Source organism: Pongo abelii, chromosome 2 (assembly GCF_028885655.2).
Source record: "Pongo abelii isolate AG06213 chromosome 2, NHGRI_mPonAbe1-v2.0_pri, whole genome shotgun sequence".
Classification (NCBI taxonomy): domain Eukaryota; kingdom Metazoa; phylum Chordata; class Mammalia; order Primates; family Hominidae; genus Pongo; species Pongo abelii.
The window spans coordinates 25,075,208-25,093,139 of NC_085928.1; the positions used below are offsets into that span (position 1 = coordinate 25,075,208).

Genomic DNA, 17,932 nt, shown 5'->3' on the forward strand with positions numbered 1-17,932 from the left:
CCATGTTAGGTGGTGCTTATGTGTGTCCGTTCTATCTCACTAACCTGAAAACGAAAATTGTTCATACTGTTCCTACAGGCAAAACCTTACCACAATTCCAGGAAACCAAGAGAGGCTTTTTTTTTTTTTTTTTTTTTTTTTTTAGATGGAGTCTTGCTCTGTTGCCCAGGCTGGAGTGTAGTGGCATGATCTTGGCTCACTGAAACCTCTGCCTCCCGGGTTCAAGTGATTCTTCTGCCTCAGCCTCCTGATTAGCTGGGACTACAGGCATGTGCCACCACGCCTTGCTAATTTTTGTATTTTTAGTAGAGACGGAATTTCACTTATTGGCCAGGCTGGTCTTGAACTTCTGACCTCATGATCCACCTGCCTCAGCCTCCCAAAGTGCTGGGATTACAGGCGTGAGCCACCACATCTGGCCAAGAGAGGCTCTTTTAAGACACAATCAAGTTTCCTTGGTCATCTGTATGTGCCACACTTCTCTCCTTTGGGCTGGGGCAGACACATGTGGTTTCAAAACAACCCAATGCATCTCAACCCCGGCTTTCCACTAAGCAGAGCCACCAACTCCTGTGTGTCTGAGGCAAATCCATGTCTTCCTTTTTTATTTTTTTCATTTCAGATGGAGTCTAGATATGTCCGCCAGGCTGGAATGCAGCAGTGTGATCTCGGCTCACTGCAACCTCTGCCTCCCAGGTTCAAGCGATTCTCCTGCCTCAGCCTCCCAAGTAGCTGGGATTATAGGCACGCACCACTATGCCCAGTGAATTTTTGTATTTCAGTAGAGATGGGGTTTCACCATATTGGCCAAGCTGGTCGTGAACTCCTGACCTCAAGTGATCCACCTGCCTCAGCCTCCTAAAGTGCTGGAATTACAGGTGTGAACCACCATGCCCGGCTGCAAATCCATGTTTTGTAGGCTGAAAATCAGAGCATTACATCCTCTTTTGGAGTGTCTAAATATGTAGGCATGGAAGAGGTGAGTACAAACTCTTACAAAAGCTTGGTTGTCTTAATGACCTGAAGGTAGCTCTAAGAGGCCCTTCTGAAGGGGATTAATGTGGTATCGACTCAGTAGATGTGGAATACCTATGCCTTGGGCCAAATGCTCGTCCCTCTCTGGGCCAGGTTTGGTGGGAGCTGGGCCTTGGCCTTAAGCCTGACCTCTCTCTCCCTGCCCTGGCAATGACCACCCCCCAATCCTGGCTGAACCGGCACACCCAGCATAGGAAATGCATGTTGGTGAGGTTTGGGCAGGAGAGAGAGGTGTTTGGTGAGACACCCAGCTAAAGATTTCCTTTACCACAGAGTAGACATTGTGGTTTTGCTGGAATCACATTCAGGTTTATGTGCCTTTGGTTTCATGAAAAGTCCAGGGCCATTTGCCCAGGAGTGAAATGACTTGACCCAGCTCAGCCACAATTGATATTTTGGCTGGAGATAAGCTCCTGCATCAAAGGGGAAACACGCTGTGGGGCCTGGGTTTTATTGTTGCTCTGACATGAATGAGCTTGTGACTGAAGGTGGCCAGTTCTACAGTCCTAGTCTCAGTTTCTTCATCTGCAAGATGGGTGGCGGTGGAACGGATGACCTCTCAAAGTCCTTCCAGCTCCAACATTCTCATTCTATGCAGGACTGTCTCCATCATTTGTGGGGCCCAGTGCAAGATGAAAATGCCTGGTGCAAAATGAGAATTTCAAGATGGAAGCAGCAGAACATTAAACCAAGCACCAGGCCCTCCTACACATGGGGTCCATACGCCTTCACAGGTAGTGTGCTTGATTCTATGCAACCCCATAGAATCTATAGCATTATAGATTATATGAATTATAGGGTATATAGGCAGCATAGAACCCCATAGCATTCTATGCTGCCTGTTTCTAATTACACTTGATGGAGCATCGTGTAATAGAGTGGACAGATATGGGTTTTCCAGTTAGAAAGACTTGGTCTTTAATCTAGGCCTTGTGTACCAGTCCAATCCTAGGTTCCTTCCCTATCTGTGCCTTGTCTCAGTTTCTTCATGTGTAAGACAGGGATAATCACATCCATCTTGCAGGAAGGTTGTGAAAAATAAAGACAGAACGCAGAATACACAGTAGGGGTTCACTAAATAGACTCATCAGTATTGCAAAGTATCACATATTCACATTAAACTGATTTCCACCTGAAACAGCATTTCACGGAGCCATGGCTTTTTAAGGCAAAGTTATGCTAGAGAGATAGCCAGATTCAAAACAGACTTTCTTTTTTCCAGAAAAAAGTCATGAGGGGCTTTTTACAGTAACTGCATCTGTGGCTCTCTGCTTTCTGGACCACACACTCTACGATTTAGGAAGTCATTCTGTTCCCAACTGAAAATTATCTCTTGGGCTTGGTCCCTTTCTTCTCTCAGTTCCCCATCCTCCCACTCTTTTTTTTCTGCTATTCAGAACTGCATATGGGTTTTGAGAAACCCATATGCATTTCACATTCATTTCATGGCTATGATTGTTCTCATTTGCTTTGACTTCACATGTAGCCACATGTGCAGTTTTTCTCTCATCTTGTGCAGCCAGAAAAGAGGACCAGACTTCCTTGGGAGGACTCTTCCTCCTCTCATTAATGAATGATGCTATAAGCAAAAGTCAGCTTCCACCAGTAGGGAAAATATTATTCATTCTTGTGTTCATCTCTCCATTCATTCACTTGTGCTTTACCCTTTTAGCGCCTAATATGTGTTAGCCATGTTCCCAGACACTGGGAATTTAGAGATAAATTATGATCTTTATCCAATTAGAAATTCAAGAACTAGTGAGAGAGACAAATGAGAGAACATGAAATGTCAAATACAACAAGGTAAATTTTTTTAGAACGGTTGTGGAGTTGCAGGGAGACAGGATGACTCCCATGAGTTTTGTTTCCACCTGGGTGAGCCGGAGAAGGGAACATTTGAGCTGGGTGTTGAAGGACACAAAGGAATTTTCTAGAAAAAGATACCTCCATCTGAAAGGAACCCTGGGACCTCACTGCTGCTTTTCAGTCCTTTAAATAATCTTGTCAATTCCCTGAGACATTTATCATGTGTGTGGAACTCCAGCTTCACAAACCCCATGGCCTTGGCTCACCATCTACCCTCTTGCTCCAGTAGAGTGGAAATGTCTAGAGGTGGGTCCTTTCACTCTCTTCATTGCCTTAGTTATGTGATTCCTCACTCCTAACCTGTTCTTTCCTTCTCTCTCAGGGGCAGATACCCTTATTCCTTCCAAAGGCAGCCCTTCCTCAGGGAGGCCAATCCCAGCACACCTGCGAGACTTTGCTTATTCAGTTTTCTCTCTTAGTGCTTCAAAATCTACTTTCTGGTTCCTTGCCCTCCTTCAACAAGCAAGGTTCAGTCTTACACAACCTGAAAACAAACAAAACTTTTTTAAACCCTGCAATTCCCTCAAGATATCCTGGTACCTATCACCTTCCTTTTACTAATACACTTGTTGAGGAAATTGGTTTCTTCACTCTCGGCTGTTACATTCTCACCGCTCCTTCAAGCCTGATCTAACAGCTTTTAGCCCCTGCTCCCCCCTGAGTCTCATCTCCCAAAAGTCAGCAGGTCTCCAATCCACAAGTCTACTGGCACATCTCCAGCCCTCATGCTCACCAACTTCTGCATCCTTTCAATTCTTGAAATGTTCACGTTATTGAAACCTCGCTCCCTCCTGGCTTTTGTAGCACTGTTTCTCAGCTACTCCCTTCCCCACCAGCCCCTCTTCCCTTCTCTTTTCATAGACCCTACCCCTCAGTCATCCCCTAATGATCCTTGGCCTCAGCTAAATGACTGGCTCCCAAAACCTGTCTCCAGGTCCTTCAGCTTCTCTGAGCCTCACTCTCACATTTCCAATTATTTCTGTGATATTTTCCTTGAGGTAGCTCACTGGCTTCTCAAATGCTGACTTTCTTTCCTTCTCCCCCAAGCCTTTATATTTTGATGAGTGATGCTGTCATCACCCCAGCACCCACTCAGGATTGGAATGATATTATTCATTCCTCACTCCTCTCTTCCCCTTGCCCCATTTCCAATTAGGCACCCAATCCCATTTCTGTTACTCCAAAATGGTCTTTGCCATCTTTGTTATTATGGTTTCACCTTGCCCTTGAACCACCATGGGTGTCTGATGGTGCATCTTCATTATTTCCCAGCCCAGATGAGTTCATCTTTCTAAAGTTTGACTCTGCTGCTGTCAAAATCCATTCTCTTTCTGAATTTACCCACATTTTTGTCCGGATATTAACTCAGTGTTTTCAAGACAATCTCTGATTTTTCTCTTCAATGTAACAAATTCTTACTCAATACTTAGTATAAGTATGTGCAAGTCACTGTATGAGGAGCTGCAGAAGTAGAAAGAGGAAGATATAGTCTTTGCCTTCAAGGAGTACAATCCAACTTTAAGAGGAGACCATTGGGGATAAGACAGAAAGTTAGGAGAGTTAGAAAAGAAGATAAAAAAGCAAGGGGTCTCTCAGAAGGAAGAAACCACAGCATGTGTGTTGCGTGTGTGTTTTTTTGTGTGTGTGAGTGGTGTGTGTGCATGGTGTGTGTGTGTCCAGTACTGTGAAAAGTAGAGGTGGTGTTTGAGGAGGATTTTGACAGGGAGAAAGGAGAGAAGAACTTTCCAGGTGAAGAAAACAATTTCCACTATGAGGTAGAGATGGGAAAATACCACGCATACTTGGAAAAATAGTAATCCAGATTTGTGGGAACATAAGGTCTAGTGAGATCTAGTCTAACCAATTAATCTACGTGATGAGAACTAAAATCCACATGTTTCTTTAGGAAATATAGTAAATGGTATAGCTTAGGACTTTGTCCTATACTTCAACAAACCAGAGTGCTATATATATTTATTTGTTAGATCACACACACACACACACACACACACTCTCTCTCTCTCTCTCTCACAGAGACATGCATGGACAGAAAACCATGCTGGGTATATAGTTACACAGACCTTGCTCTTGAGAAATAGCCTCTCTGGAGAAGGAGGGAAGGGTGAATAAATAATTGAAACATCATATGGTCAACACTATTAGTACAAGTAAAGATGTGTGCAGTGCCTACAGCAGCCTAGAGGAGGGAAAGGAAATGAAATTGGCATAGATTATAAGGAAAGCTATATAGGATAGCATTTGATTTAGGCCTCAGAGAATAAATATAAGTTTGTCAATGGAAAGGAGGAAAGCAGGGTGTTTTAGGTCAAGGGAACAGGAATGAAAGGTGTGTGTGGTGTGGTAGGGGAGTGTGGGTAGAGCTTGAGAAAATGTGTTCATAGCAGGGAAAGTTGTCTTGTGGGCCAGAGCAGTGGTCCTCAGTGCTGGTGATTTTGCCCCCCAGTGGTTCTTCATGGGGGCGGTTTTGCCCCCCAGGGTACATTTGACAATGCCTACGGACATTTTTAAATTGTCATACTCTTGCACGGGGAGGGTATGTTCTACTGGTATCCAGTGGATAGAGGCCAGAGATGCCACTAAATATCCTACAATGCACAGGGTAGTTCCTACAACAAAGAATTCTCCCCTTCAAAACGTCAATAGTGACAAGGTTCAGAAACCTTTGGCTAGAATGTAGTAGTCCTAGAAAGAAGCAGAAGGAAATGAGATTGGAAAGATAGATTGGTGTTAATTTGTAAAATGCCTTAAATGCCATATAATATACTGAAGGTTTCCAGAAAAGGTAAACATTTTATTTTCATTGATCTAATTAGTCTCATTCAATTCAACAATATTCGTTTATAGTATAATTCAATAAAAAGTGATAATGCTTATAAGTGACAAAAGAGAATTTTCTTTACAAAATTCTATAATTTTAAGCTTTGAGGTCATTTGAACAGAGACTTTCTAATGGAAAAGCATCTATTTGAATCCTTTCCCTGGTTAGTAGCTGGATTCCTCTGCCTCCGGCCACTCCTCCTGCCTCCGCTCAAGGTATCAGGGTTATTCATTGAACCTTCTGGCTAAGTTGGCCCATAAAGCACAGGGCTGCTCAGGCGGACCTGGTGTCTTTAAGACTGTAACTAGGAACAAATCACTTGTTTAGAGTCACAACCAGGTGTGGGTTCTCAGGAAAGACTGGCTGTGGTCCAGGATTAATACAAGATGTTTTGAACAGAAGTCTGGGGATCACTTTTTCTAAGCCTTATTTGTGTTGGAAAAGTTGAGTTCATATCATCATCACTTAATTGAGTCCTTTTTTCCCATACTCTTCCATTAGGAACCCCTGTGTCACCCCCTGTGTGGGGTATTAGACCCACTTTATAATGAAGAGGTTGATAATTGGCAGGAAGTTACTTAGGAAATACAAAGCCATCTAAGCCTATTTTCAACCTTCTAAACAAAGGTATCCGCCCAGAAATAATTTCCCAATGTGAAGGGGAGGAAGAAGATTATAGGGCACACCCTTCATCCAGATTAAAGAAGGCTGCTTACTAAAGTTTGTATACTAGTGGTTCTCAAATCCTTAAGCTCAGGGAACATTTTCAAAATACTGGGATTTTTGATGGCACACTTAATAGGATTAAATGGAATCCACTGTGATTATCATACTACAATGGCATTCATACATTAAAGTTAAAAGGATACAACCTACGTGCCCAGAGAGAAAGAGAGGTCACAATTGAAAAAGTCAGACCATCCTCCCACCTTTCCACTCAGAAGGTGTATGCCCCATGGTAGGATTGCCAGGTAAAATACAGGAGGCCAAGTTCATTTTGAATTTCAGATACATAATGAATATTTTTGAGTATAAGTTTGTCCCATGCTAAACTCATTTATCTGAAATTCAAATGTAACTGAATACCTTGTATTTTTATTTGCTAAATCCAGCAACCCTATTCCCGAGAAAGCGTGAGATGGGAGTCTTCCATTCATTCTGCCAGTATCTGTGCCCACACACTTCTCCTGGGTGAGCTTCTTGCTCCTTTAGATATGATTGTTGTTAACAATGCATACAACATGGCCCCTAAATCCAAGCCAACTACTTCAGCTAGTGTCGACCTAAAGAAATCACGATCTGTGTTAATGCTGGAGGGACTTACTAAGAGACGGTATGTTTGTCTCTGATATGGTACATTCCCTAAGTATTTTCGTTATTTGGCAAACATTAATTGAGCATCAGAAATGTTCCGGGCACTTAGGATGGAACAAGAAACTAAATATTGCTGTTCTCATGGTGCCTACATACTCGTGGGAGGAGACTGTTCGATGCTCATTTTTATCCCAGAGTTGACCTGAGTTAGATGTGAGTTCATGTATCAGCTGCAACACACTTTAGTACCTTCTTATTTGAATACCTCTGCTTTCTGCCCTGATTATGTTTTCTCGCATATTCCTGAGGCAAAGTTTTTTCTATGCCAGAATCTCCCACAGTAGACCTTATGAAGATAGACAGCAATAAATACTGGTGTAAAAGATAAAGCTTTTAGGAACATGACTCTCTTAACTGAAAACTTTTTGTTTCTTGGCATGTGTGCATGTGCTTATGTGTGTTTGTGAGTATACAGATAATGCACAAATAATGGGTTTCCTGGAAATGTTGGTTGTACAGAGACTATCTTTCTTGACCATTTTTGTCCCCAAAGTAAGCACTTGAAAGAATTCAGTAACAACTTCTTGAGCAGAAAAGATGGCCTCTGCTCAGAGTTTGGTGCAGCAGCAGACACTGAAATGTGGCTTGGCTCTGTCTCTTGGCATAGTTCTAAGGTGTTATGTTCCACGAGAGGCCTTGGAGGGAGGAGGCACTGGTACCTTTTCAGAATCTCGTCAAATCAGGCACAGACTTGCTGGCAGCCACAGCAGATGGATCTTACTGATCTTTGCCCAACTCTCAGGAGGTAACTGGCAAGACAGAAGAAAGCAAAACAAGCAACCAAATCCGAGGCCTTATAAATTTGACTTGGAAATTTTGTCTCAAGTCTGTCAAAGAGTAGAAATAATGATTTCATTTTCACCAAGTCCCATTCTTGGGCATTTAGTATTTAACGCAGATAAAACACATTCGAGTACCTATCAACTTTTTTTCTTTCTTTTTCTTTTTTTTTTTTTTTAGTCTAGCTGTTCTCAGCGTCAGGTGACTCTGCTCCTTGAAAGTACATTTAAGTGATGCCATTCCTGTCCAAAACCATCACTGACTCCTTCTTCAGGGGCAAGCCTTGAAATCATGTGCATTTGCCTGTGAGACGTTTCTCCGATTATCTGAAAATCTTCTGCCAGGGATAAGGCGATTTGTCTCCATTCTGTCTGAGGTTGTGGATCTTGGTTTGCAGAGGAGGGCTGCAACATAGTAGGTTCCTCCACGTGGCTTCTCACTGAAGCCAGAATGACTCATTTAGAGAGTAATCTTGGTGCTGCCTCTTTCTGCCCTCTGGTGGAGAGAACGGGTATTGAACAAGCCATAACGACTGATCTCTGAGGCAAATGCTGTAAAGTGTCAGCACAAAGGTACACGGGGAATAATTACACTTCAAGCTATTATCTAAATGAATGGAGTTCATCTAAATGAATGGAGTTGGAACGGTTGCTCTATGAGAATATGATTTCTCAGCAACAGAAGCTTTAATTCCATCCCCTTTTTATTTCTGTTTGCTGAGAACTGGTTTCTCATTTCTCCACACTTGCTCTTCCTTTTCGTGAACAATCATATTGTGTATTTTGAGATAATTATAAAATTCTTGTACGCTCATTTTAAAACATTTCCAGAAAGTGAAAGTCAGCATGTGACCCAGGAAAATTCTAATTCTTAATACACTCGAGATTGTAAACTAGGGTTTAGACCTATGTATTCAGATCAAATTCCACACCAAAATTCATTTCAGAAGTTTAAATAAAACGTATTAGTCTTATACCTTCTGAGTCCCTTGATTCAAATGAGAGGCTGTTTTCTTAAGACTTTTGCATACAAGTTACATTTCAAGAGAATATGCTTATTTTTTAAGCCCTAAACATGAGAAAATTCTCAAAAAGTATATCCAGGTAGAAGCATGCAATTTTAATTAAAATCTACTACTACTCTTTTTAGAATCAAGGAAAAATTTTGGAGACTAGAGTATGAGATATTAACACATTATGCATCAGTGTATGACTGACCTTTCAAATGTATTCCAGTGCCCTCTAGAGCTGTTGTGCTTTTTGAATTAAGAAATTCTTCTTTTTTAAAAAAATTTTATTTTTTGAGATAGAATTTCGCTCTTTTTGCCCAGGCTGGAATGCAATGGCATGATCTCGGCTCACCACAACCTCTGCCTGCCAGGTCCAAGTGATTCTCCTGCCTCAGCCTCCAGAGTAGCTGGAATTACAGGCATGCGCCATCACGCCCGGCTAAATTTTTTTTGTATTTTCAGTAGAGATGGGGTTTCTCCATGTTGGTCAGGCTGGTCTCGAACTCCCGACCTCAGGTGATCTGCCTGCCTCGGCCTCCCAAAGTGCTGGGATTACAGGCGTGAGCCACCGCGCTCTGTCTGAATTAAGAAATTCTTAATGCCAGGTTAGTGATTGGTTCCTATAGGAAGGATTTTTTATTCATGAGTTAATTCGTTTGGTTTTTATTCGACAGGTATTCCCTGAGGACCCACATGCCAGTGCTATGGAAGATGAATTCATCACCTGCATGAAGGTGCTTACAGAGCTGAGAGTAAATGTCCTGAGAACAAGGCAGACCATGGGCAGCTCACAAAAGAGGTAGAGGTAAAACGAGATCAGAATTCAGAGATGAGGGCTGGGTGTGGTGGCTCATGCCTGTAATCCTAGCACTTTGGGAGGCCAAGGTGGGTGGATTACTTGAGGTCAGGAGTTCGAGACCAGCCTGGCCAACAGGATAAAACCCCGTCTCTGCTAAAAATACAAAAATTAGCTGGGCATGGTGACACGTACCTGTAATCCCAGCTACTCAGTAAGCTGAGGCAGGAGAATCTCTTGAACCTAGGAGGCTGAGGTTGCAGTAAGCCAAGATCGCACCACTGCACTCCAGCCTGGGCCACAGAGTGAGACTCGTCTCAAAAAAAAAAGAAAAAAAAGAATTCAGAGATGAAAGAGATTACTTCCAGTTCCAGTTTTGGGAGCAGGTGAAACAAGGGACTTTTCTGAACTAGAAATTAAAGTGTGAACAAGATTTGGATGTACATGGCAGAAATTTGGAAATTTCTTCCTTAGGTATAACTTTTCTTGGCAAAATAAGCTATACACAGCTCCTAAATGCCATGTAAATGACTTTCTGTCTTTCAGGTGTCTTTTGAAATGTGAGAGTTCATGACATTTCAGATACTGTCAATTCTTGATTGACCTCTGCCCTTTACACATGAGATTTCTGCTCTCTTCCTCAAAATACTCTTCTCTCACCAAGCCAAAAACAGTAAAACAAGAGAGGAGGAATAACTGTTTTATTGGCTCTCCCTGTCACTATATTCTCCTTAAGTCACCAATGCTACTCATTTGATATCATACTCCATTCGGGCTGCTACAACAAAAATACCATAAACTGGGTGGCTCATAAGCAACAAATATTTATTTCTTACAGTTCTGGAGGCTGGGAAGTCCAAGATCAAGCTGCCCACAGATTTGGTATCTGGGGAGGGTTCATTTCCTGCTTCATAGTTGGTGCCTTCTCACTGTGTCCTCACAAGGTGAAAGGGGCTAATGAGCTACCTTAGGTCTATCTTACAACGGCACCAATTCCATTCATGAGGGCTCTTACCTCCCCAAAGGCCCACCTCCTAATATCATCACCTTGGAGGTTAGGATTTCAACATAAGGATTTTGGAGGATATAATATTCAGACCACAGCATTTGATGAATTTCTTTTTTTTTTTTTTTTTTTTTTTGAGATGGAGTCTCACTCTTGCCCAGGCTGGAGTGCAGTGTTGTGATCTCAGCTTACTGCAACTTCTGCCTCCCGGGTTCAAGCAATTCTCTTGCCTCAGCCTCTGAGTAGCTGGGATTACAGGCACGTGACACCACACCCAGCTAATTTTTGTGTTTTTAGTAGAGATGGGAGTTTCACCATGTTGTCCAGGCTGGTCTTGAACTCCTGACCTCAGGTGATCTGCCCACCTCTGCCTCCCAAAGTGCTGGGATTACAGGTGTGAGCCACCACATCTGGCTTGATGAATATTTATTGTGTACCTATTATATGCCAGATATACTGCTAGGTACTAAAAGTCAACAGTTAGCAAGCATACATGGTCCTTTTTCTTAAAAAGCTTTTACTGGCTGTAGACAGCCAATTAAGCAATAGAATACAACCCTTAATGTATAATAAGAAAAGCAGTACACCACAAATATCGACCTAGCCTTTGGTGTAAGGCCATCTGGGTTGAAATCTGGGCTCTGTTGAATACTTGCCATGTGACCTTGGGCTACTTAACCTCTTTATACTCAGTTTTTGATATAAATATATTCCTAGTTCACCTAATGGTCCCAGCAGGTGTTCCTGGTATGCAATGGCTTTCCTCCAGGCCATAATTCCTTCTTGTGATTTTGCCATCCCGTAGGGCTTCATCCTCACAGCTGAAGGGGAAATAGAGAGTGTGAAAGAGGGACAGATGTTTTTTAAAACGCACTGGTCTGCAAATGGCATCCATTGGCTAGAACTCAGTCATTTGGCCAACGGTAATTCAAGAAAGGCTAGAAAAAGTAGCTCAGCTGTGCACTCAGGAATAAGAGGAGAACATGGATCTTGCTGAACACCTAGAAGTATCTGACACAACCTTTGTAAGCCACGTTAAGTAGTTCAGATTTATCATGGAATTAATAAGCCAGTGAAAGCAAAGGAGTAAAATCATCATATTTTTCATTTTTGGAAAATCATTCTATCAGCAGTGAAAAGAATTGCTTGGGTGATTGATTTGATAACTGAGTGGGTAGTAATGTTATTCAGTGAGATACACAAAGAGGTGTGAGTTTTCAGGGAGGAGAGTGGGAGGTGAGTTCAACTGAAGACACATTGAATATGAGGTGCTTCAAGATCATCAGATATACAGAGATGTGCTCTAGTTACGTACCCTGAAGTCTAAAGTTCAGGAAAGAAATCTGAACTAGAGGTATACCTTTCTGAATTTTCAACTTACAGATAGAGCTTTGGGGGTTTGTAAAAAAAAAACAATATAAAGGAAAGGACAGAAGAGGAGGAACCAGCAAAAGAAACTGAGCAGGAGCATCCTGTAGAGGGAAAAGTGGCCGAATATGCTGCCACACGTGCCACAGCAAGAGATTATTTCAAGGAGGCAGTGGTCAACAATATCAAGCAAGACACTGACTTTTATAAAAAGGAGGTTGTGGGTGAATGTTCTGGTTATTCTGTGTATCCACCATTCTCCCCTCTTCCCTGTGTCCCTGAAGGCTGAGCTCTGTAGACTTTATCACTTAGGCTCCCTTGCCCTCTAGCTTTCAGCTGGGTTTGGCCAATGGAAAGCAATGACAGATGAGATGACTGAAACAGAGAGAGCAGAATATTTTTCCCCAGTTCCATCCAGCTTTAGTGTCTTCTCTTAGGCAGGAAGTCCACCACTCCTTGACATCAATTCCTACCAGGTGTCCTCTTCTCCCTGGTTCTCACTCTTACTGTTCTATTTCCTCCTCTTGTCTCTTTGGCCCTAGGAATGATAATGGCCTCCTACTGTCACTGCTCTTGGAGTGCCTCATGATTTCATTTTTGATGCCTTCATCCTGCCTATATCTCTGTAAGCAGCTTCTTCCCTTGAACCATGTGGGATGAATTGTGCTTTTTGCTGGTATGCTGACTGATCTTGTAATATTAGTATTTAGGAACTAAATTGCAATTGGTAGAAGGGTGAGTATTTGGTGAAGTAGGAGTTAGGCTTTCAAGGAGTTTGGCTGTGGAATTCATCATCTCTCTCTACTTTCCTGATAGGAGAAAGGAAGGAGGAAAGGAAGGAGGAAAGGAAGGAAAGGGAGCTAGGACAAGTGGAGAAACCTTGAGTGGAAACAGTTTGTTTTTTCCAAGATGGAAGAGACCTGTTAATGTTTAAGTACTCATAGGAAAGACCCAATAGAAAGAATTTATTGTTGATGTAAGAAAGTAGGGGACTTATTAATTGCTTGAAGCTTATGAGAAGGCAGAAGGATTTGGGACACAGGATGCAAATGGGAAGATTTGACTTGGGTGAGGGGAGGGTCACCTTATCTGTTGTAAGTGAAAGAATGGAAGACAGGATGAGTGGGAGACAAGTAAGTTTGTAGGGTTGGTGTCAGAAAGTTGAGAGAGTTCTTATCTAAGGGTTCTGCTTTTTCTGGAATCCCAGAACATTCAGAGAGTAGAATTATTATAGAGTTGGGCATTTGCCTGGCAAACCTCATGGAAGTACAATGGGGTGAGGGAATTGAGAACGCTGGCAAGAAATGGACTGGGGACAAATAAAGATGAAGGTGGGGGTACGATGAGAGAGAAGAGGGTGCTGGGGACTGGTGATTCAGTGCAGTTTAAGATCAGATTTATGGGGAGTAACTTGAGTAAGAAAGTTGGAAAATAGGAAACTATTGTCAGAAACGGAAATGCCTGAATTCATGATTTCAGAGAAGGAACAACTCTGGTTGATAGTAAGATTTGGGATATGGCTGGAGAGTGCATGCCTGCAGTGAGGTTGATATGAAGGTTACTGGAGATGAGGACACTAAAGGAAGTGGGATGATGGAGGACTTGGGATGGAGAGGAACCAAAGTCTCTAAGATGGCTGCTTCCATGAGGGGAAAAGTACATGAGGAAAACATTTCTTCCCCATCCTAGGGGTCCCTGGCATCTTCCTAGTCATCCTGATGTAACATCCCATCACCTGTCTCCTTCAGGACCATGCCTGGTGGGAGCCCCTGCCCCAGGCCTGGAAGCAGCTCCCTTCCGCCTCTGTGCTTCCACCATGGCAAGGCTCATTGCTGAGGAAGTCCCAGCTCCCACTTTCCACATGGTGAGGAAACTGGTTCTAGTCAAGACAAGATCTGGATGACTGAAGTGAAAACACGGTGGAAAGAGGGACCAAAATGACCTTCCCCAAGCAAGGAAGGAGACCAAACCACTAAAAACATTCCAGCTGACATCGTCTTTGTTTTAAAGGACATGCCACATAGTATTTTTAAGAGAAATGGCTCTGATGTCATCTGTCCTGCCAGGATCAGCATTTGGGAGGTTCTGTGTGGCTGCATGGTGAACATCCTACTCTGGACGGAAAGACCATACCCATTGTTTTCAAGGAAGTCATCAGGCCTGGCATGCAGTGAAAAGCCCCTGGAGAGGACCTCCCTCTCCCCAAAGTGCCCAATAAATGTGGGGACTTCATTATTGAGTTTGAAGTGATCTTCCCCTAATGGATTCCCCAGATGTCAAGAACTGTACTTGAGCAGGTTCTTCCAATATAGCTACCTGCATTCCCCAAGGACTAACCAGGAAGCTTTCCAGAGCTCAAGGATTTCCAGACCGTTCTCCAGTTGTGGACCATGAGAGGACAGGTAGGCCCGGGGAAGGCTTTCAGACTGCCGAATGTTTTCCATGGACTATATTACAATCTTTCAAAGTCGTGCACTAGAGGGGGAACAAAAAAAGTTCCCACTTTGGCTGCCAGGTCTTGTTGGGGTGGAGGGTGACACAAGATGAGGAAAGATATGCTCCTGCTATCTTGCCCTTGACCATGGAAAGCACTTTTCTGTAGTAATCCTGGGATCCAGAGTTGGTCTCTATGGAATGACTGGTAGGAATATCGTGTCTGGTTGCAGTAGAGTGGCTTTTGTGGGCTGGCCCTGGATCCTTATCATCATCCTTTACGTTAATTTTGTCGGAGAATGCATTCAGCTTCAAACAATGGACTTAGAAATGGCTTTTGTAAATTAGGGATTGTGTTAAATTGCACGCTGGCCTCTGAATACCTCAGAAAATAGATTGCTATCAACAGGTGTTTTTTCTCTATGTTTCTACGAGGTTCTAGGAGTTGAGATAGGAGATGGATTGTCAACAATGATCCTTGCTAAATGAGCACTTTTTGTTTATAATTGAGATATTTTAACATTTAAAAAATATGTCACCTTATAGAGGTAATTTGTGTTCACTGAACAATTCAGAAAATTAAAAGAATAGAAGATAAAACTCTTCTGTATGCCCACTAACTGGAAATAACTATTATTAATATCTTAGCATCATTTTTTACTCTGGGTACACATCCCCATTTGCCCCTTTCCCAACTTGGAGTCATCATGTATAACCAGTTTTATTATCTCCTTTATTCATTTAATAAAATGTGAGCACTGTGGAGTCCTGTTAAGATGAGTAAGCAACAATGGAGAAAGGGTCCCATGTCGGGGAGAAAAATTGTTCTGAGACAGCTAACCACAAACAACTGCTGGTACAACTACCTCGCTCTGCACGTAGCCCCAGCAGTATGACCTTGTTTTACACATATCCCTTCCAGCACAACCCTATAAAACTTTCCTCCAGCCCCTGCCTCTTTGCAGACAGCCCCTTCTCTGCTGTGCTGCCCATTGCACCCTTGCAATGTATCTTCATACTTTCTCTAATAAACCTGCCTTCCTTTACGTATAACTGTCTTGGTAAATTCCTTTACCACCTGCAATGCCAGCCCCAGCCAGTCAGACCTGCAACGAGCACTTCTCTGGGCCATTAAAAATTTCTTTTTTAAAAAATGATTGTAGCAAAGTCTTCTAGTTGTTCACTGTTTTTTTTCTTTCTTCCTTTTTTCTTTTTCTTTTTTTTTTTTTTTTTTTTTTTTTTGAGACTCAGTCTTGCTCTGTCACCCAGGCTGGAGTGCAATGGTGCAATCTTGGCTCACTGCAACCTCTGCCTCCTGGGCTCAAGTGATTCTCGTGCCTCAGCCTCCCAAATAGCTAGGATTACAGGCATGCACCGCCATGCTTGGCTAATGTTTGTATTTTTAGTAGAGATGGGGTTTCACCATGCTGGCCAGGCTGGTCTTGAATTCCTGGCCCCAAGTGATCCGCCCGCCTTAGCTTCCCAAAGTGCTGGGATTACAGGCGTAAGCCGCCATGCCTGACCTATTTCCTTCTTCCTGGATATGCAACTAGACTATGTTTCCTGGCCTCCCTTGCAGTTAGGTGTAGCCAAAGGAACGTGAGTGAATATAATGAGTGTATTCCTGGGCCAAAGCTTGTAAGAGGTAGGTGTGTCCTACCTCCATGTTATCTGTTCCTCCTTCTTATAGCTGGATGCAGATGATGACAAGGCCCTAGGGGATTTCAAAGTCACAGGATGGGAACCTAAAATTTGAATAATCATGTGTTGAACAAGATGGGGAAAACAGGTGAGAATAAACATCTAATGTGTTTGATGCATTACATATTTTGGATCTGTTCATTATTGCCATTTTGCTTACCCTGTTTTTCATTCTATGGGCATACCATAATTTCTAAGAGGAAATGTTTTTGTTTTTTTTTTGTTTTTTGAGACAGAGTTTCACACTGTTGCCCAGGTTCGAGTGCAATGGTGCAATCTCTGCTCACTGCAACCTCTACCTCCCGGGTTCAAGCAATTGTCCTGCCTCAGCCTCCTGAGTAGGTGGGATTACCGGCGCCTGCCACCATGCCCAGGTAATTTTTTGTATTTTTAGTAGAGACAGGGTTTCACTATGTTGGCCAGGCTGGTCTTGAACTCCTGAGCTCGTGATCCGCCCGCCTCAGCCTCCCAAAGTGCTGGGATTACAGGCGTGAGCCACCATGCCCGGCCAGGAAATGTTTCTTATTAAACTGTAGTAGGTTGTTATAAATGGCCCCCAATGAGTAAATCACATCTCCTGTGTCCTTGTCTCTTTGTAATATTCTTAACAGCTTTCCCCAACAAGAGCAGGGGGTCTATTTCCTCATTCCTGGAGCCTAGGCTGCCCTTATGACTTTTTTGGCCAGAAGAATGTGATGAAAGTAGCATTTGAGGACTTCTGAGCCCAGATCCTAAGGGGCCTTGCAGCATCTGCTTTTGTTCAGGGTGGACCCCAGCCACTATGTAAAGAAGCCCAGATTATCCTATTTGTAGAGAGAGTCTGTGTGGAGAGATAGGTCCTAGAGGTTGAGATAATATGTGGAGAGAGAAGCCACATGGAGGAGAACTCAAGCCCTACACACATGTGTGAGTCCAGGTAAAGCCACGAGAATAAAGATCCAGGCACCCTCAGCCATTTGAGCCATCCCAGGAGGGATGCCAGACTCATAAGTGAAGCCATCTGGGAGTCTCCCAATCCAGTCAAGCCACCCAGCCAACACCATGTGGAGGAGGGACAAGCCACCCCTGCCCACATTCCTGACCCACAGTACTGTAAGCATTAACATAGTTATTTTAAGTCACTAAGTTATTGATTGTTAGCCAGCAACAGATAACTGAAACATGGATATTGTAGGAGAGAAAAGGCAATATCTTTTCCTCACCCATTGCAAGGTTCATGACTGACACCCCGGAACAAAAGATAGATTAACAAAGGAAACATATAAAATTTAGATTTAACCAAAGTTTTACATGACATGGAACCCTTCAAAAATGATGACCCAAAGACCCAGGGAAAACTGTGTATTTTTATGGTAAGTCCGATAAAAGAAGTGGATAGTTGTAGAGAAACATGACTAGACAAAGGAGAGTATGACCTAATGGTAATAAACAGGGATTGTGGGGGAGAACTTAGCAAGGCCTGTTTGTTCAGATTCTTCTTTATGTCTTCTTTTATTTCCTCTAGATATAGAGCAGGACACCTGTATTGTGGTGTCTTATGGCCTACTTTCAGGGGAGGTAGGTTAGATAATTCTTTTATGGCTGGCTCTCTTGCAGAACGGTGGGAGAAGATGAGAGAATGACCTTGCTTCTGTGGTTTTCTCAATTTCTAGGGTCTCACACTTTGAACCCCAACAGTATTTATATGTGTTCACATTTTTGTTACTGTAAATGACAGTGATGAAC

General features: G+C 42.9%; 1 protein-coding gene and 1 long non-coding RNA gene across 5 annotated transcripts in view; one reads left to right on the forward strand and one right to left on the reverse strand.

Moving 5' to 3' along the window:
* Positions 1-17,932, reverse strand: part of LOC129058477 (uncharacterized) — a 101,275-nt gene that overhangs the window by 74,277 nt on the left and 9,066 nt on the right. The gene's annotated exons all lie outside the window — the stretch shown is intronic.
* NEPRO (nucleolus and neural progenitor protein) overlaps positions 1-17,932 on the forward strand; it is an 83,341-nt gene that overhangs the window by 41,674 nt on the left and 23,735 nt on the right. For 2 of the 4 annotated variants that reach the window (XM_054551519.2, XM_054551520.2), the window contains 4 exons: positions 623-979; positions 1,634-1,769; positions 9,578-9,708; positions 13,822-14,475. The gene's annotated coding sequence lies outside the window, so the exon portion shown is untranslated. Of the gene's footprint in view, positions 1-622; positions 980-1,633; positions 1,770-9,577; positions 9,709-13,810; positions 14,476-17,932 lie in introns of those variants that run through there. The other 2 variants (XM_054551522.2, XM_054551521.2) reach the window with 2 other exon arrangements.